General features: G+C 40.2%; 1 long non-coding RNA gene across 1 annotated transcript; it reads right to left on the reverse strand.

The window, feature by feature from the left end:
* Positions 1–12,564: 12,564 nt before the first annotated feature.
* Positions 12,565–15,584, reverse strand: LOC123728057 (uncharacterized). The gene is made up of 2 exons (XR_006759932.1): positions 15,382–15,584; positions 12,565–13,043 (listed from the first exon to the last, which is right to left on the reverse strand). It is a non-coding gene; the product is annotated as an uncharacterized lncRNA (long non-coding RNA).
* Positions 15,585–22,330: the final 6,746 nt, after the last annotated feature.

The raw sequence follows: 22,330 nt of genomic DNA on the forward strand, positions 1-22,330 counted from the left end.
GTCCTCACTCTCAATGTTACCGGCTTGTCAGAGAAACAAGGCCCAACAAACAGTGACGGGTCTCCGCTTTTATAGAGAAGTACATCCTTTTAGTAGACGTGGCAGATAGTGTGTAAAAGGCAATTAGCAATTAGTTGTCTGTGCAGATTGAAGATAGCACGAGGTTGATAGCCCGAGGTCTCAACCGTCTAACTGTATTCCCAACAGCAAACACTATAATGTGCTCCTTTCTGCAAGTTACCATACATGTGACTTCCTGTAGATAGTAAACCCACGGGATGTCACATGCTGCGGACGCACCTAACGGATCATAGCGATGTGCCCAGTCTTGTGACAAAGTCACACAAAGACAAGTTTGTATCAGATTAGAAAAAAACACTAGCATATAACAAGAGACTATTCTTTAAGCAGTAAAACATGGGATAGCACGACTAATTATGTAATTTTCCACTACAGGCCTCAGACTTCTGAGTCGGACAGTAGTAATAAAGAGAAACGGACACAAACATTTGTCTTGACAGTTCTGGCACTTTCTTTATTCTCTAAAAATATATCATATTTTTTTCTTGTTCAATTATCTAATTTCAATAGATCAGGTAGCTAAGCATTGACAACAAAACATTCATTCATATTAGACAACGTTCACACTATAAATTAGGCTACACAACATAAGTAAACTTAACCTATAGTAGATTTCCCAAATTCACATAAATGCTGAAATGACAAAACCTATAGAACATGGTTGCAGTTTGTTTTAAGCAGCACTATGTACTATTTGTAATTGTCTCACTGCTACCGCACGGCAAGCGGTACCGGAGTGCCAAGTCTAGGTCCAAAAGGCTCCTTAACAGCTTCTACCCCCCAAGCCATAAGTTTGCTGAACAATTAATCAAATGTCCACCTGGACCATTTGCGTTGGCACGCAGTCTACCATTCCGCAATACGTTTTATCACAGGGGACAATTTTAGGACTCATCATTGTAGTCTGTATAAAAATGTGTGATGGATCTCTCTGTCTGTAAGAAGAGAGCTGCATTCTCTTTTATTTATTTACAAAGCAATTTTACAGAAACTCCCTTCAAATGTAACTTCATTAATTAAGTTAAGAATCATAAGTTACCAAACCCGTTCTCAAGAATGGATAACACTAGCGACCCCTTCAGTCTCCACATATTTGGGAAAATCTGCGTTTCGTTTTTTTGCCCCTAATTTGTGGAACAATCTGCAGAGTTCACTGCAGCTAGATGTGCTGGTGCCACTCAGGCAGTTTACATTATTGATTGAGGACCTCTATGTAGTTGAATGGGATTGCTTTTATTAAATGTTTATTTTGTTATTGTGTGCTGAATTATATTGTTTTATACACATACAGTACCAGTCAAAAGTTTGGACACACCTACTCATTCAAGGGTTTTACTTTATTTGTACTATTTTCTACATTGCAGAATAATAGTTAAGACACCAACACTATGAAATAACACACATGGAATCATGTAGTAACCCAAAAAGTGTTAGATTTTAACTTTAAAAAAAATATTTTATATTCTTCAAAGTAGCCACACTTTGCCTTGATGACAGCTTTGTACACTCTTGGCATCATCATGCGCAATTGCCAATCGTCAGCTGGAGTGGTGTAAAGCTAGCCATTGGACTGTGGAGCAGTGGAAATGTGTTCTCTGGAGTGATGAATCACGGGTTCATCATCTACAGTCCGACGGACAAATCTGGGTTTGGAAGATGCCAGACAATGCTACCTGCCCCAATGCAGAGTGCCAACTGTACATTTTGGTGGAGGAGGAATAATGGTCTGGGGCTGTTTTTTCATGGTTCGGGCTAGGCCCCTTAGTTCCAGTGAAGGGAAATCCTAACACTACAGCATACAATGACATTGTAGATGATTATGTTCTTACAACTTTGTGGCAAAAGTTTTGTGGAAGGCCCTTTCCTGTTTCCAGAAATGGTTAGTTGAGATCGGTGTGGAAGAACTTGACCGGCCCGCACAGAGCCCTGACCCTTACCCCATCGAACACCTTTGGGATGAATTGGAACGAATGGTCTGTTCTATATCTTCAATCAAACTAAACATGTACTACTCTGACAGTAAAATGTTTAATGGTATTTTTCATCAGTTGTTTTATATGAAATGTCATTTCCACCACACTCTGTCATTACCACAACGCTAAGTCATTACCATCACGGTACATATTTCTGTGGAAAAGGTTATTAAATTACAACTGATATAAATTATTTTTCCCATATGTGAACCTTATATACTTGTTCTTAATATAATATTTTACATTACTTTATAAATTAAGATTTTGATGTGGTAAATACATGTTTCTGAGTATAATAAAGGCATATATGGACATTTAGACATGACAATGATGAATACATATAATTAAGAAAACTTCCAAATAGTAAAAAAAATTAAAAAGAATTGTATGTGAAATGTTATATAAAACACCTTAGGCACAATTTCTGTAATTTCCTTTTCAACTAAAATAGCTAATTCTATGACATGGTGGTAATGACATTTCCCCTCAGGTATTTGGAGAAACCGATAAAAATATTTATATTCTTAAATAGTTTGGTCTCAGCCACTATTTGATATTCTTTCCAGATAGAGTGAAGAAGATATTCAGATAGATAAAAAGCAGTTTCAAGAGGTTTCATTTTCCAAAACATTTCACATCAACCATATATTTAATAGAACAGGTAGGCCTATTAAATAGTGATGCACCGATATAACATTTCTGCCCATACTGATATCCGATATTTTCCTTGCCAAAAAAACCCAATACCAGATAACCGATGTAAAAAAAAAAAAATGCCGCATTTTAAGCATTCTAGTACAGTTAAATAGTTCACACACACATGGACGCAGCGGTCTAAGGCACTGCATCTCAGTGCAAGAGGCGTCACAACAGTCCCTGGTTCGAATCCAGGCTGCATCACATACGGCCATGATTGGGAGTCCCATTGGGCAGCGCACAATTGGCCCAGCGTCGACTGGGCCGTCATTGTAAATAAGAATTTTTTTCTTAACTGACTGGCCTAGTTAAAAAATATATATATATATTTTTTTATTTCACCTTTATTTAACCAGGTAGGCTAGTTGAGAACAAGTTCTCATTTACAACTGCGACCTGGCCAAGATAAGGCAAAGCAGTTTGACACATACAACAACACAGAGTTACACATGGAATAAACAAACATACAATCAATAATACAGTAGAAAATCTATATACAGCATGTGCAAATGAGGTAGGATAAGAGAGGTAAGGCAATAAATAGGCCATGGTGGCAAAGTAATTACAATATAGCAATTAAACACTGGAATGGTAGGATGTGCAGAAGATGAATGCACAAGTTGAGACACTGGGGTGCAAAGGAGCAAGATAAATAAATAAATAAATACATTATGGGGATGAGGTAGATTGGATGGGCTATTTACAGATGAGCTATGTACAGGTGCAGTGATCTGTGAGCTGCTCTGACAGCTGGTGCTTAAAGCTAGTGAGGGAGGTAAGAGTCTCCAGCTTCAGACATTTTTGCAGTTTGTTCCAGTCATCGGCAGCAGAGAACTGGAAGGAGAGGAGCCAAAGGAAGAATTGGCTTTAGGGGTGACCAGTGAGATATCCCTGCTGGAGCGCGTGCTATGGGTGGGTGCTGCTATGGTGACCAGTGAGCTGAGATAAGGCCGGGCTTTACCTAGCAGAGACTTATAGATGACCTGGAGCCAGTGGGTTTGGCGACGAGTATGAAGCGAGGGCCAGACAACGAGATCATACAAGTCGCAGTGGTGGGTAGTATATGGGGCTTTGGTGACAAAACGGATGGCACTGCATCCAATTTGTTGCATAGAGTGTTGGAGGCTATTTTGTAAATGACATCGCCGAAGTCGAGGATTGGTAGGATGGTCAGTTTTACGAGGGTATGTTTGGCAGCATGAGTGAAGGATGCATGTTGCGAAATAGGAAGCCGATTCTAGATTTAATTTTGGATTGGAGATGTTTAATGTGAGTCTGGAAGGAGAGTTTACAGTCTAACCAGACACCTAGGTATTTGTAGTTGTCCACATATTCTAAGTCAGAACTGTCCAGAGTAGTGATGCTGGACGGGCGGGCAGGTGCGGGAAGCGATTGGCGAGGAACAAGCGGTTGTACGTGTCGATCCAGACCATCCCAAACATGCTCAAAGGGTGACATGTATGGTGAGTATGCAGGCATGGAAGAATTGGGACATTTTCAATTGTGTACAGATCCTTGAGATATGGGGCTGTGTATTGTCATGCTGAAACATGAGGTGATGGCAGCGGATGAATGGCAGGACAACGGTCCTCAGGTTCTTGTCATGGGGATCTCTGTGCATTCATATTGCCATAGATAAAATGCAATTGTGTTCGTTGTCTGTAGCTTATGCCTGCCCATACCATAACCCTGATACCACCATGGAGCACTCTGTTCACAACACTGACATCAGCAAACCACACACAATGCCATACACAGTGGTCTGCACTAGTGAGGCTGGTTGGCCATACTGCCAAATTATCTAAAACATTGTTGGAGGTGGCTTACGGTAGAGAAATTAACATTAAATTCTCTGGCAACAGCTCTGCTGGAAATTCCTGCAGTCAGCTAGCCAATTGTATACTCCCACAAAACTTGAGACACCTGTGGCATTGTGTCACAAAACAGCACATTTTAGAGTGGCATTTTGGTATTTATTAGGGATCCCCATTAGTTGCTGCCAAGCATCTTGTTAGGTTTGATTTTCAGAGTAAATAACTCAAGGTCGCTAGAGAAGCTTAAACCAAGTTTAATTCTTCTCAAAGGGTCGATACAGCTGCATTCAGACAAACGACATTTCACACAAACACTGATATTTAACCCTTTCTCCTAGGCTGAGTCTCCTGCTCCACAACTGAACAGCCAATGCATCCCTGTTGCTAGACAGAACCTTAGTTATGTCTGTTGTTCCACACCTCATCTAACCTGATCTCTTCCCCAAAGTGCTCACTCCTCCCCAACTCAAGGCGGTCATGGTTATTGATACCAGAATGTGTCTCTTCTCCTCCCAGAGGATCCCTGATGGCTAACAATAACATATCCTGACATGTATAACGTGATGTATAACGTTTACATTTTCTCCCTCAGTGGCATTGTTAGTTTCTAAGATCTCCACCTGTCTCCCCTACACATTCCAAAGCCATCTGACTCCTACAGATAACCATTAACTTCTGATGTAAAAACCAGTCTCGATCACGTTGGACACTATCCTGATGAGGATTCTGGGTGAAACAATGTTCCAAGGTTCACCCAGAATCTAACAATCTACTCAACTACAAGGTGCACCTGTGTAATGATGATCATTCTAGTTAATCAGCTTCTTGATATGAAACACCTGTCAGGTGGATGGATTATCTTGGCAAAGGAGAAATGCTCACTAACAGGGATGTAAACAAATTTGTGCACAAAATTTTAGAGAAATAAGCTTATGTCTGGAACATTTCTGGGATCTTTTATTTCACCTCATGAAACATGGGAACAACACTTTACATGTTGCGTTATATATGTTTGTTCAGTGACAGTAAAAAAAATATATAACACAAACTATCAATAACAAAATGTAAATTAAAACTAAATCAACCTGCTTTTCTGTTCTAATCAGGTCCCTATGACATATTCCCTTTAAAGTTTAACTAAGTCACTGGCCTGCCCCTGTGAGCACAGACATGATCAGGCATCATAGAACCGCCTCTTCCACTGTTACGAATAAAAGCCCCTCCTAAGAAAATCCTATTTAGATTAAGCAAACCCACAGCGTGAGCTATGATTGCGAATAGTTATTGAATTCCTAACCATACCACGTGGAGCATTGGCTACACGGGTGGAAATGGTTCAACTTTGAGACTATCGATCCCTACAAAATAAGAGCAAATCTTAGATACTAATTACTAGTCTGTAGCTAGAAATTATGTCAAACTGGGACGCGAATACCGAAAACCACCAAAACATCTATTCTATGAGAACATTTCTGAATGGTACTCTGAAGTATCTATTCTAACCACAAAAGACTGATCTTCAGGGAAACAGAAAGAGACTCGGATGAACTCTCCAGCAGACGGACCGGATTCCAACAGAGAAGATCATGACACATGGGCGTAAATATATATATTGATTGCAATTATTCCCGAATGAGTGAGCGTTCATGTGCAAAGGATTAGCATTTCAATTAATATAATTATCAACTGTGTGAAGTGATCCCTTTTGTTTTTCCCTCTCTCAGTCCACACCCACTTCCCTTTGTCCACCAAGCAGTCATATCATCTTAGCACACTAGGGAATCTTCCATATTATTGTAACCAATATCTACTGTTTGTTTATGCATTTCTGTGATTATTTAGTTAGTTAATAAATAAATTATTAAGCCAATTAGTGTATGGATGATTTATAGTAAAGGCTGGGTTCGTGCAGACAACCAACAATTTACGACATTTGGAATGAGACTGACGTGAGGTAAAGAATAATTCATTAATAGAAGACTAATTGATTCGATATTAAAATATCTGAAGAGTTCTATTAGAAAAATTATAACTTTAATCTGAAGATTTTCCGTGGTGCCCCGACTTCCTAGTTAATTACATTTACATGATTAGTTTAATCACGTAATAATAATTCGAGAATTGATTTGATAAAATAACAGTTTTCACTTATAATGATGCCAAAGACACAACACCTGTATTTGGGGAGTTTCTTCCATTCCTCTCTGCAGATCCTCTCAAGCTCTGTCAGCTTGGATGTGGAGCGTCGCTGCAAAGCTATTTTCTGGTCTCTCAAGGACATTCAGAGACTTGTCCCGAAGCCACTCCTGCGTTGTCTTGGCTGTGTGCTTAGGGTAGTTGTCCTGTTGGAAGGTGAACTTTCACCCCAGTCTGAGGTCCTGAGCAGGTTTTCATCAAGGATCTCTCTGTACTTTGCTCCATTCATCTTTCCATCGATCCTGACTAGTCTCCCAGTCCCTGCTGCTGAAAAACATCCCCACAGCATGATGCTACCACCACCATGTTCTACGGACAATTCCTTCGACCTCATGGCTTGGTTTTTGCTCTGACATGCACTGTCAAATGTGGGACCTTATCTAGACAGGTGTGTGCCTTTCCAAATCATGTCCAATCAATTGAATTTACCAAGGGTTGACAACATCCAAGTTGTAGAAACATCTCAAGGATGATCAATGGAATCAGGATGCACCTGAGCTCAATGTCGAGTTTCATAGCAAAGGGTCTGAATACAGTATTTCTGTTTTTAATTTTTAATAAATGTGAAAACATTTCTAAAAACCTGTTTTTGCTTTGACATTATGGGGTATGTGTGTAGATTGATGAGGAACATTTATTTAATCCATTTTAGAATAAGGCTGTAAAGTAACAAAACATGGAAAAAGTCAAGGGGTCTAAATACTTTCCGAATGGGAAAGGGGGATACCTGGTCAGTTGTACAAATGAATGCATTCAACTGAAAATGTGTCTTCCACATTTAACCTAACCCCTCTGAATCAGAGAATGCGGGGGGGCTGCCATAATAAACATCCATGTCTTCAGCGCCCGGGGAACAGTGGGTTAACTGCCTTGCTCAGGAGCATAACGACAAGTAGGCTGTGCAATACGAAAGGGGAATAAATAAAAAACTCTCATGTCATGAAAATTGTGAGTTATATCATCCTCCACTCACTATCACAAGGGTTAGTAACTACACAGACTCATTTCATAGAACTTTAAAACACTGGCAGTTTGTCTACTTCACTTCTTTAGTCTACTCTCTGATCACTCCAGATAGCCCAGTGAATAAAACAAATGCTGGCATTACTGGTGTCAAACCATGCAGGTCTCAGTAGCATGAAATAACATCTACCTTCTTGTTGAAACAGTTCTACAACTTCTCATACACAGTGGGAAGTTGGAACGAACAACAAACTTAGATAGAACATGCTCTTACCATGATTAACAGATGTCCCAATCTTCTCCTCCTCTTCTTCATCTTTAATGTTGACATTCAGCTCCAGTGTTTGACTGCAGGCATCAGTGAAGTGGGAAGGCATATCTGGATCCTGCAGTGCAAACTGGGCTCCCCTGTCACAGTCAGGACCCAGTGACTGTAGGTTTGGACTCAGTGTGGAAGGAGAGAGGCGGGCTCGGTCTGTCCACTCTGAGTCGGCCAGGAGTAATAAAGAGACACGGACACAAAAGTTATTCTTGACAGTTCTGGCACTTTCTTTATTCTCTAAAAATATTGTTTGTATTTAGGTTCAGGAGATCCACAATACTGTTGAGCTAATATTCTATAACAGGAACATGTGCTCAAACAATAGAAATTTGAGGTGAGCTCTTGTCCAAGTCAAGCACTGATCTCATTTCAATAGATCAGGTAGGTAAGCATTGACAACAAAACATTATACACAAAGGACACACAACGTAAGATCACTTAATATATAGATTTCCTAAATTCACATAAAATGACTCAAAAAAACATTAATTACAAGGTTAGCTTGTTTCAGGCAGCAGTATGTACTATTTTCCTTAAGAACTGCGTCTTCATTGTTTCAATCAAAAACCAGTAGTATTGCCGTTGACACCATAGTTATAGATAGATATAGATAAAGATAGATAAAGATAGAAACAACTGAATGTGTCTGAATATTAGTACACATGTAGAAATAACTGACAATCATTACATTCAGCTTCAAAACTGTAGTGCGACCGTAAAATTGCCTGCACCCACACTGCCGTTGACCCAGTCCGAGCCGGCGCCGCCATATTACCAGCGTGTGAATTTTACACAAAACCTATAACATGCAGCTCAGAAATCTCAAATAAATGTATTGTTTATGAAAATTAACCTGAGCAGAATATGTACATCACTAAGACAAACCCAAAGTATCTAGCTACGTGACTTGTAAAATAGTTTAACGTCACCACGTTCTTCACCCGGTTTGACACAAAAATAACACATCAAATCTTTACCAAACGTGATAATACTTTTAATGGATTTGACAATACATTAAGTATCCTAAACACGGTGTATTATTGTTACAGCCAGTTCCGGTTACCGGGCTCCTCGGACATGGAGAGGAGCTAGACGTGCACCTTGTTATGCCATCACTCAAGAGCAACTGAGGTTTCTGATGTCCTGTGCTTTCAGTGTGTCTCAGATGGCAGATATTCTACGTGTCCTGATCAACAGTCAAACGTCGTCTAAGATCAGTTGTTCTTGGGCATAATGCTATAAACTACAGACTTTAGATGCATGGTTTCCAGTTTCTTACCAATCAAACAATTTAGAATGACTACAATCAAGACAGGACTTTAAAATGACTATGATGATATACATTACCTCATCCCTGTCCATTGTTACACATTTTTTTCCCAGACACTTCAATCTGTCACATGCACCATTATATTCTGAGATGTCAGACTTGGCTCTGGATGAAAAGATTAAGAACTTGGTGGCTGGGAATGACAAACTTGGACCAGAGGCTGTTTGAGCACAATTAAGGGCATTGGGAATCCGGGTGCAGAGACGCAGAGTGAGGGACAGCATGATTTGTGTTAACCCGCAGGCGGCTGCCCTCAGAACCATGTCGCAGAGGCTGCATAGGTCATACCGTGTTGCTGGACCAAACTCATTATGGCACCTTGATGGAAACCACAAACTGATAAGGTTTGTATCTTTGTGATAGATACAATTATCTATATCACTGGTGAGAAGTTGTACATCTCAAATTGTTCATCAACAACTAACAGTTCAGTTTAGCAAGCAATGGCCAATATGTCACTCATGTGGATAATAATTGTTTTATTGTGTTTCTGCTACTTCTGTGATTGATAGAATATCTGCATCATGAAATTAACAAACATGCTTATATTTTTATTTTATTTAAGTACATACTGAGGCAAAAACGGTTGGAACAAAGTATTTGTGCCTAAGTGTGAATAACAGGAGAGTCTGTCCTCTTGACTGATCAAGATTTAAAACAGTTATTTTTCCAATTGAAGTAGATATTGTAATCCCACATCTTCTGCTGCAGGAAACAGTCTAGAACAAACCCTTGTCGTAGCCTTTAGAGGGCAGAATCTAAGTGATAAAGGAGGATGGTGATGTTTGTATATTTAATGTATTCAGCTTTTGTATCAACCAGTGCTGTGTTTTCTGATTTTGGTGGAGGATAGTAATACATGGTGGCATTGATGGGTACAGCCGTCTTGTTGTTTCTCAGTGCTTCCAGCAACAATCGCAGCAGTACTGTAATGGATTGCTTCATGAATGCTGTCTCCAGATATGGCGTTTCCTCCAGAGTTAGGACGGACCATGGAGGAGAAAACAACGCTGTCTGCTTGTTGAATGTAATACATATTGAAAATATTATTTAAAAAATAGAGCTACATGCATCCTTAAAATGTCTTCTTGACCTACACATTGATTACATTCTATAGTGAGTGATGCATGCGGCTACATTCTTTTTCTTCTGTAAATCATTTTCAGAACTCAATCACCTCATGTTTGACAGCTTTATTGCTTTTTCCATGTTTTTGAAATGTATAAGCCTTTAAATGACCTTTTACAGACTACTTCTACAAACGTGGCTACACTTGTGGCAGCACCTATTCCTGTGCCCAAAATGACACACGACAGTTCCGTAAGGTAACATTGACTATACGAAAAACAACCACCCACAAACCCAAAGGAAAAAACAGGCTGCCTAAGTATGGCTTCCAATCAGAGACAACAAAAGACACCTGCCTCTGATTGGAAACCATACTCGGCCACACATAGAAAATGAACATAGAAAATGAAAACTAGAACAAATCCCCATGAAACAAACCAACCCCAAAACACACCAAAACAACACCCCCTGCCACGCCCTGACCATACTACAATGACAAATGACCCCTTTTACTGGTCAGGACGTGACAACCTCCTGTGCCAGAACTGAAAGAAATTGCAGAATATGACTTCAGAGAGAAATTGGAGAAGGTAACTAACTTTATACTGTGATGGATGTTATGTTACTGTTAATTTGAAAAAATATTAGCGCTGTAGTTGAATACTTTTCCACATGGATTGAGTTTCCTTTTGTTGGCAGTCAATCTTTTTTAAGGGTAGTGATAATCAGTTTGTTTTGCTAATTAGTTCAATAAACAGTGTTTTGGGACAATCTAAGATCCAGCTCGCACAAACTTGACGAGGCACAGGAAGCGGTCATGTTGGGTTCAGTGTGATACATTCGTACATTGGAGAGGGACAAAGTTCTACTTAGAAAGCAGGATACGGGATGCTCTTGAGCAGTGAGTTTCCATATATCTATGGAACCTCAAGTTTAGTTAAATTCTTCAGGGCAAATTCATTGACATTTTTTACTTTATAGATTCAAAGAGGGTCTAGAGTGTCTTGGTCTCCTGCCTTACATGAATAGACACTCAAGCCTCTTCAGAGGTTTTCATCTACACTGAGAAACCTCTTTTGGCCAAAGACATAGCTTCTCTCTTCAAAGCAGAGCGCTCCCCACCTGGTACCAATTAAAGAGCAATAGAGAAGAGTCATATGTTTCTGGAGGGACTGGCTGCTAGATGTGGAAGGTTAGATGCAAAACCATGATCATTGAAGTAACACGGCCCACATCAGTAAAATATATCACCTAATCACTCTCACAACTGTGGGACAGCATGTTATAGCCTTATTCTTCCATGGGCCCCCTAAGAACGTAATAGATCAATTAAATCCCAAACTATTTTCACTTAGAGTATTGTGTTCTCAAATAAGTGTTACTTATGGACTTTAATGTCCCCTTCCCTTTTTCAGGGGGGGGAACACATACCCTTTAACCATGGAGAAGGTTTTCATTTTCACTTCAGGGGCTTCAGCATTCCTAGGCTGGGATTGCCAGTGGAGCCACAGCTACAGTTCTCTCTGCTACCGCACGGTAAGCGGTACTGGAGCGCCAAGTCTAGGTCCAAGAGGCTTCTAAACAGATTCTACCCCCAAGCCATAAGACTACTGAACATCTAATCAAATGGCTACCCAGACTATTTGCTGCTACTCTATCTATGCATAGTCACTTTAATATCTCCACCTACATGTATATATTTACTGAACTAACCCGTGCCCCGCACATTCTCTGTACCGGTATCCCCTGTATATAGCCTCGCTATTGTTATTTTACTGCTGCTCTTTATTTGTTACTTTCATTTGTTTTTCGTAGTTAAAAAAAAAAATGTTTAACCTCATTGTTGGTTAAGGGCTTGTAAGCATTTCGCTGTAAGGTCTACACCTGTTGTATTCGGCGCATGTGACAAATACAATTTGATTTAAAGGGAATTATCCAAAATGTTTATTGCATGACTAGCTAGTAATTTTGGGATACTGCAGCCAATGTTAATTGGTGATGTGTCCCAAAAGGATTGATATTATGAAAGTTTCCGACAGGATTGTCCATCAGCAAAAAAAAGTTGTGTAGTGAAAGTTTTCAAAAACATTACAACCAACCAGAATCAATTGGACACAGTAATACATAATGCAGCTTTAATAAATGTATGATTTCTTAGTGGGTAACCTGAGCATTATGCAAAGTAGTTAAGTCATGGATGTCAAGGGACTGTTACAATAAATACATCTTCCAGTAAATATGGACATTTCATTTACATGTGTTATGTCAATAGAAACAGACACTGTAGTTGGTACATTGGTCGTGGTGCAGCAAGTTGATGAGGGTAGTGGAAGCACTAGTGGGACTTTTTGAGTGAAGTGACTGTGGGCAGAAAAGGATATCAGGGTGCCCAGGAACTTGAAGCTGCTGATCATCTCCATGTCAATGTACAGTAGATGGGAGAATGGTCAAGTACCACCATCTACTTTGTTTTGCTTACGCTGAGACTGTTGTCCTATCACCATTACGTCAGGTCCCAGAGCTCCTTCATGTACTCATGATCACTGGTGACCAGGTGTACCATGGCAGTGACGTCAGCATGTTTAGGTGTCGGGTCCATTCTGGGGATACACATTTGTGATAATGTAAAAAATCGAATTTGTTATTACAGGGTTTACACCCAGAGCCCTGAGTCTGCTAACCAGTTTGTGGGTCAGGATGGTGTTGAAAGCAGACCTATAAAAGAAAATGCACTCTAACGTATGTAAAAATGTATAATTGACATTTGTTGGGGCAAACTGGAGTTGGTCCAGTGCCATTTTTGCTTCTATGTGCTACACGACATCTATTGTTCCAGTTTTTAAAAATCGATATTGACTGGGCTGCAGTGGAGATGGTAAGAAGCTTTGATATTATGGGGACCTGACTTTTAACGTCCTTTCCTGGTACAGACACTGCAGTCAAATGCCAACCAAATGCTTCTCCATCCTACAGTGGCTGAAGACGTTTGGCCTGACGTCAAACATTAACAAGACTGTCGGATTGAAGTGTCTGAAAAAATGTAAATAGAACCATAAGAGCAGATTACTTTTACATCTTTACTGGCACAGTTTTAAATCATTTCTAATTGTAGTCACTTTCAATTGATTGACTCCAAGAACCATATATTGTTTGTAAAAATTATTTATATTTTTTACTTTTGATACTTAAGTATATTTTAAACTTATACTTTGACTTTTACTCAAGTATTTTACTGGGTGACTTTCACTTTTACTATTAAGGTATCTTTACTTTTACTGAAGTATGACAACTGGGTACTTTTTCCACCAGTGGCTATTGGTTCACTGTAATTACAAGTAGTACCCCACAAGATAGACTTCATTATAACTGGTCAAATCCTGTGTAACACCTAGTAATTACATTGTACTTGTGCAGATATTAAATATACTCTGTGTGGTACTAGTGTATTTGTTCTCCCACTTGGATGTCATTTCCACAAGCTTTAAATTGAGGGCCAGGTTGTCAGGGTGGGTAATGTACTGTATAGGTACACATTAATTACCCCTAAAGATACACTTCACTTTAACAAGCTAAATCCTGTGTACGAACTAGAAATGACATTGTATTTAGGCAAACATTACATGTGCTTTGAAAGTGTCTTAATCCTCATCTGGGATGAGACTCGTATTAGATCTGTTTTCGTGAGCTCAACCAAGTTAACCCAGATGGTATAAGTAATTATTTATATTTAAAAAAAATGTTACCCTTATATTACCAGGTAAATTGACTGAGAACACATTCTCATTTACAGCAACAACCTGGGGAATAGTTACAGTGGAGAGGAGGGGGGATGAATGAGCCAATTGGAAGCTAGGGATGATTAGGTGGCCATGATGGTATGAGGGCCAGATTGGGAATTTAGCCAGGACACTGGGGTTAACACCCCTACTCTTATGAAAAGTGGCATGGGAAATATAGTGACCGCAGAGAGTCAGGGCACCCGTTTAAGGTCCCATCCAAAAGATGGCACACAGGGCAATGTCTCCAATCACTGTCCTGGGGCATTGTGATTTTATTTTAGACCAGAGGAAAGACTGCCTCCTGCTGGCCCTCCAACACCACTTCCAGCAGCATCTGTTCTCCCATCCAGAGACCAACCAGGACCAACCCTGCTTAGCTTCAGAGGCTAGCTAGCAGTGGGATGCAGGTGGGTATATTGCTGGCATTTATTAATTAGAGTCTGTAATAAGGACCCCATGAAAAGAAGTGTTACCAGCATCTCTTCTTTATGTATACGCTGGTGTGCTTTTAAAAACCCAAGAGTCAATGTCCGCACCCCTGCCGAAATCAAATTAGCTTAATAATAAAAATCCCCATCAAAAGCCTAATGTTTAAGCTAGAGATGTATTTTTGCATGTGCTGTGTCTCAATCCACCACATCCGCTGATGTCAGCCTTTGCATCTGCAGTGGAAGGTGGCAGAGCTGTGGTGTTGTTTGTCAGACCAGGAGACACCAACTTCTGTCTGTAGTCTACAAGGTGAGACTCACGAACAAGTACATTTTGCTTTAGGACGCCCACAAGTGTCTGAAGGTAGCAGGTACAAGTAAAAAACATTTTTTTTGAGAAGTATATATTGAAAAAATGGGTTAAATACGGGTAAATATATATATGTTTTACTGATCTTTCTTAATCTCTCAGATATAGGACAGAAACTTCAAAACCAACTTCCCTCATCCCCCGCTCACTATCAAAAGGGTTAGCAACTGTCAGGGTCAATTCCATTTCAATTCCAGTCAATTCACAAGGTAACCCAAATTCCAATTCCACATTTTCCTCAATCAAAAGCTTTGAAGATAATTGGATGTCAGAATTACAGAATTCAACCTAACAATAGACTGGGTCATAATTTATGGAGGTCTACATTTTTAAATAATTTATAGATATAACCTGCTCTTACCATGATTAACAGAGTTCCTAATCTTCTCCTCTTCCTCATCTTTAATGTTGACATTCAGCTCCAGTGTTTGACTGCAGTCTTCCAGTTTCACTGATGCCATCTCTAGATCCTGCAGTGCAAACTGGGCTCCACTGTCACAATCAGGACCCAGTGACTGTAGGTTTCTACTCAGTGTGGAAGGAGAGAGGCAGGCTGGGTTTGTCCTCACTGTTAATCTGTCAACTCTGAATAGGATCCCAGTTCTAAATAGAAGTCTGAGATCAACTTCTTCCCCTGTGCATGCCACACCCCCTCCCATTGTAATCTTACGTATGAAAACATTTTGAACAATGGCTTCCTAAAATGCTGTGTTGGTTACTAACACAATAGGAAAGGTTGTAGTAGATGTGGACCATCACAGGTGAGTTCACAGCTCTTCCACTCTGAACAATGGGGCATGGAAAGGGTAACGCAAGCTTCCTCTCTGGTTCCATTCCCCAATAGTAAGTGGGTCATACTTGAAATGTGGTAGTAATTTTGTCCCTGGACTTTGGCACCATAGAAAACACTTTAAAATTATGAAAAATAACAAATAATACATTTGTTTTATTTCACATTTATTTAAATTTGAAAACATGTCCTTTATACTGCAAAACATCTATTTGTATGCATTGTAGAACATACTGGGGGCTAGCTAATTGGCATGTAGAGGTGTAGTGACATGTATTGAGTAGATACATAGACATTTAAATTATTTAGCATGCTATCAATTAAACAAACACATTTTCTGTATAGATAACCCATAGGCTGAGCAGTAGAATGTAGAATATTTTCAATCAAGTTCCATGCAGTTATCCAAATACATTCTTCATCATCAAGGACGAAAATAATACATCTAGTTTTAAAAGACAATGTGAAAGACATATGTAGTAGTTTCAAAGTATGTATATCATTAAACAAAAGTTGCTTAGGGAGAGGTGAAATTTACACAATTGTTACCCGGAGGAAAATGAGGGAGGGTCATGCTTTTTATATTTCAGTCAAGGGGAGGGTTTAGTATTTTTTTTAAATATAGTTCAGGGTGGGGTCATGTAATTCGTAATCAATCAAATGTCATACTGCTCAGAGTTTGAGAATGAGTTGCTTATTATATCTCATGATGCCCCTCGTCCCTGACTCTCTGCTGGGTCCGCAATATCAAGTGCGCCAAGTGTGGTTTTAATGAAATGATTGTTAAGTTATGAACGAACAGAGTAGAAACTCAGATGGACAACTAGTAAAAGCACACACCAGATGTATTCAACCTACTGGATACGTCAGCTGAAAATATAACATACAAGTCACACAATTACATATTTACACCTTCCAACTAGTCTCTATTGCTAAGAGGACCTAAGTCTGTTCTTCTAATTGGCATTGTCATGGCCCTGCCTGAGTCCAGAGCAGCATTGGGGTGGTCTGGATCGACGTGTAACACAGCTTGTTCCAGTTCCTGACAATATATAGCAACTTCGCAATGAGGAATAGGCCCAGAAGCGGCCCTCTTCCGGGGGGCCGGAACTGATTGAATCGGCCCGGAATCGGGTGTCGGACTCGGCCCGTAATCAAAATTAATGACTTTCAAGTATCGGCCCAAGTACATCAGGCTGTTCCTATCTACCGGAATTGAGCCAGCTCTGCTGGATTCTTACCAGAATCCCCCCCAGAAGCGGCCCGATGCAAATTTAAATAAATGTATACAAAATTACCCGACAGTAATTTTAAATATTACTATTATACATTATGCATAGAAATTATACCCATCCACCCCAAAATTACTATTATGCATACAAATTATACCCATCCACCCCCCAAAAAAATTACGTCAGAGGAAACGCTGTATGGTACAAGGACATTCTGGCCGGCTAAACCCTCCCCTAACTCAGACGACGCTGAGCCAATCGTGCGTCGCCTCATGGGTCTCCTGGTCACGGCCGGCACTGGCATCGAACTAGCATCTGTAGCAATGCAGTTTTCACTGCGACTGCTGCGTATGGAACGCCGTTTGGGTCTTAAAGCACGTGGTCAAAACGCGATATTGTTAATGCTGCGTGTGTAAAGTAAGCAGGTGCAGACGCTAAATTAACGTCTTCACCCGCTAAATTAACGCCTACACACGTCAAATAAGCGCGTGCAAATGTGCTAAATAAACAGCTGCAAGCGGTACTGCACACGTCAAATGAACGCCTTCACACGTCAAATAAGCATGTGCAAATGTGCTAAATAAACAGCTGCAAGCGGTCCTGCACACGTCGAATTAACGCCTACAGCTGCTAAATATACACTTACACACGCTAAATTAATGCGTTCTTTAATATGCTAATTTTATTAGCCAATTTCCCTAGCTACTCCTTTCAACCAGATTACACAGTTTGAAGGAACTTCCTTTTCCACTGCATTGCAAGCAGGGTATGAACCTTTACAAGGTAACGGTTTTGTCTTTGAAAATTGTTGTTACTGAATCATACAGTTTATCAGCTAGTTTACAGTGGAAGGATCTGTTTCTCATCACTGGCTATAAAATTCAGCTAACAATAAAATATGGACAACAGGATAACTACTGTAGGGTAATGTAGTGTCTAAATTGCCATACATTCTTCTCTACCACAAATTTCCACAAGGTCTCAGACTCCAGGATGGGAAAAGGCTTACTAGAAAGAAACATATGACAACAGAGACAGAGTTGTTGATTTTCATTGTTATTTGTAACATTAAAAAGGAGGACAAAAAGACAATCCCGTTTTTCTTAATTAGCTACAGTGCTTTGGAAAATATTTAGACCCCTTTGACTTTTTCCACATTTTGTTACTTTATAGCCTTATTCTAAAATGTATTAAATAAAACGTTTTCCTCAGCAATCTACACACAATACTCCATAATACCAAAGAAAACAGGCTTTTAGAAATGTTTGTAAAAAAACACAAATTTAAACAGAAATACCTTATTTACATAAGTATTCAGACCCTTTGCTATGAGACTCGAAATTGAGCTCAGGTGCATCTTGTTTCCATTGATTATCCTTGAGATGTTTCTACAACTTGATTGGAGTCCACCTGTGGAAAATTCAATTGATTGGACATGATTTGGAAAGGCACACACCTGTCTATATAAGGTCCCACATTTGACAGTGCATGTCAAAGGAAAAACCAAGCCATGAGGTCAAAGGAATTGTCCGTAGAACGTCATGAAAGGAAATGTTCACAAGCTGGTAAAATGGCGGCGCCACTCGGTCTGCATCAAAAACTTCATCCTCAGAGGGAGACAATTTTACGGTTGCATTACTGTGTTGTGTTTTTGAAGTAATACAGTGAATACAAGGAAGGTCATTAAGGAAAATAGCACATGGTGCTGCCTAAAACTAACTGGAACCTTGTACTAAATGGTTTTTGAGTCATTTATGCATTTATCTACTACAGGTTAAGTATTAGCTCAAAAGTATTGTGGAGCTCCTGCACCTAAATATAAACAGTACCAGCACCCACAGTAGATGTCAAGAGAGATTCTTGATGAAAACCTGCTCCAGAGCGCACTCAGGACTTCAGACTGGGGTGAAGGTTCACCTTCCAACAGGACAACGACCCTAAACACACAGCCAAGACAGCGCAGGAGTGGCTTCTGGACAAATCTCGTAATGTCCTTGAGTGGCCCAGCCAGAGCCCGGCCACTGCTCGGAGCCTGGTTCCTGTCAAGGTTTCTTCCTAAGTTCCTTCCTTCTAGGGAGTTTTTACTAGCCACTGTGCTTCTGCATTGCTTGCTCTTTGGGGTTTTAGTCTCGGTACCTGCACCTTCAGCGGAGTCAACGAACACTGGAAACATCCGTTTTTCAGGGAAAAGGCAGAGAGGAAGCCAAAGCCTGAAAACCGTAAGCTTGTGGTGTTTCTTCTACGCCTGATACGTTAAGTTAGGGTATCTGTAGAACACTTTGTGACAACTGCAGATGTAAAAAGGGCTTTATAAAATACATTTGATTGACATGTGTATCACACCAACTGACTTGTTCTTCTGATGTTGCTCACACAGGAGACCATACTGAGACATTCTCTACATCCAGAGAGCAACAACAGGAAGATCCCAGAGCTAAGAGGTCTCACCACTGCCTGCATTGAGGAGATTTTCCCAATTCTATCAAAGCCAAAAATACACACAGGAGGGAATCTGTATCCCTGCTCTGACTGTGGGAAGAGCTGCAAAATATCAAGGGATCTGACAGTTCATAATTCATCACTGGAGAGAAGCCCTACTCCTGTTCGGACTGTGGGAATATTTTCTCACAGCAGAGCAATTTAAGAACATTCCAACGTATACACACAGGAGAGAAGCTTGACTCCTGCTCTGACTGTTGGAAGAGTTTCTCTCAACATGGCCACTTAGAAAACACTAACATACAGTGAGAGAAAAAAGTATTTGATCCCCTGCTGATTTTGTACGTTTGCCCACTGACAAAGAAATGATCAGTCTATAATTTTAATGGTAGGTTTATTTGAACAGTGAGAGACAGAATAACAAAAAAAATCCAGAAAAACGCATGTCAAAAATGTTATAAATTGATTTGCATTTTAATGAGGGAAATAAGTATTTGACCCCCTCTCAATCAGAAAGATTTCTGGCTCCCAGGTGTCTTTTATACAGGTAACGAGCTGAGATTAGGAGCACACTCTTAAAGGGAGTGCTCCTAATCTCAGTTTGTTACCTGTATAAAAGACACCTGTCCACAGAAGCAATCAATCAATCAGATTCCAAACTCTCCACCATGGCCAAGACCAAAGAGCCCTCCAAGGATGTCATGGACAAGATTGGAATGGGCTACAAGACCATCGCCAAGCAGCTTGGTGAGAAGGTGACAACAGTTGGTGCGATTATTCGCAAATGGAAGAAACACAAAAGAACTGTCAATCTAGCCAGTCTCCAGACCTTAATCCCATAGAAAATCTGTGGAGGGAGCTGAAGGTTTGAGTTGTCAAACGTCAGCCTCGAAACCTTAATGACTTGGAGAAGATCTGCAAAGAGGAGTGGGACAAAATTCCTCCTGAGATGTGTGCAAACCTGGTGGCCAACTACAAGAAACGTCTGACCTCTGTGATTGCCAACAAGGGTTTTGCCACCAAGTACTAAGTCATGTTTTGCAGAGGGGTCAAATACTTATTTCCCTCATTAAAATGCAAATCAATTTATAACATTTTTGACATGCGTTTTTCTGGATTTTTGTTGTTGTTATTCTGTCTCTCACTGTTCAAATAAACCTACCATTAAAATTATAGACTGATCATTTCTTTGTCAGTGGGCAAACGTACAAAATCAGCAGGGGATCAAATACTTTTTTCCCTTACTGTATGTCACAATGATTCATCAATACGTATGCTATGATGCTAGTAAAGTTGTCTCGCGCACCTATGGTGCTGGTCATAAAAAAAAGCTAGCTAACTCATGGATGCAAACAATGTTCTTCCCCAAAAACATCGCAAACCGACATAATTTGTTTCGGTAGCTATATAGTTAGCTAGCTAGCTATATAGCTAGTGTTGTGGAATATTGAATCAAATATTTCACAGATACTGGAACTTGTAAATTCAATTAGACTTTATAACAAAAGTAACAAAGCCGAGCAATTCCATGGAAGAACCAACTTCTCTTGCCACAAACCTCAGGCTTTATATGTTCACACTTTCAGATAACACACATGGTCTCTCCCCTCTATGTAGATGATTAACACCACTTGACCTCTTGCCACCATTATCTTTCTGTCTCAATTCTGGCTTGTTTACCGATTCATACACAAATGCATGTGTCTGTCCCATGATACTCATGATACTCATGGGACTACACAATGGCTCTCCCCACGCCTATAATGGCACAGACATACATATGCAATCACATGTCTCAACGCAAGTCATAGAACCAGGTAATTACTTCCTCATGCCTATAACAACAGCACGGCATACATTTTCCGCTTACGTTCTTGTTTTTGCATGTGTAGTGATTAACTCCATGCTGACCCAGTCTGTACATTCTCCTGAGCTCAGCCTTTATTTTGCTTACACATGTCTATTAATTAACCCTATGTTTTCTGTCTCAATACTGCTGGGAGAACAGTCTAGATACTGGAAAATCAACCATTGTCATGAATTTTCACCTACACTAGGTGTCATCTAAAGTAACCCTAATTTATAAGACAGTTCTTATTTGATTAATGGTGGTCGGGACCCATCTATGTGATACTAGCCACAATAAGGATTAGCCACAACAGTGGAATTTGCGGTTAGCCTTCAAATCCTCGATTTCGGCGATGTCATCTACAAAATAGCTTCCAATACTCTACTCAGCAAACTGGATGCAGTCTATCACAGTGCCATCCGTTTTGTTACCAAATCACCTTATACCACCCACCACTGCGACCTGTATGCTCTAGTCGGCTGGCCCTCGCTACATATTCGTCGCCAGACCCACTGGCTCCAGGTCATCTATAAGTCTATGCTTGGTAAAGCTCCACCTTATCTCAGTTCACTGGTCACGATAACAACACTCACCCGTAGCACACGTTCCAGCAGGTATATCTCACTGGTCATCCCCAAAGCCAACACCCCATTTGGCCGCCTTTCCTTCCAGTTCTCTGCTGCCAGTGACTGGAACGTATTGCAAAAATCGCTGAAGTTAGAGACTTTTATTTCCCTCACCAACTTTAAACATCAGCTATCTGAGCAGCTAACCGATCGCTGCAGCTGTACATAGCCCATCTGTACATTGCCCACCCCATCTACCTACCTCATCCCCTTACTGTTTTTATTTTATTTACTTTTCTGCTCTTTTGCACACCAGTATCTCTACATGCACATCATCATCTGCTCACTTATCACTCCAGTGTTAATCTGCTAAATTGTAGTTATTCGCTCCTATGGCCTATTTATTGCCTACCTCCTCATGCCTTTTGCACACA

Source organism: Salmo salar, chromosome ssa17 (assembly GCF_905237065.1).
Source record: "Salmo salar chromosome ssa17, Ssal_v3.1, whole genome shotgun sequence".
Taxonomy (NCBI): domain Eukaryota; kingdom Metazoa; phylum Chordata; class Actinopteri; order Salmoniformes; family Salmonidae; genus Salmo; species Salmo salar.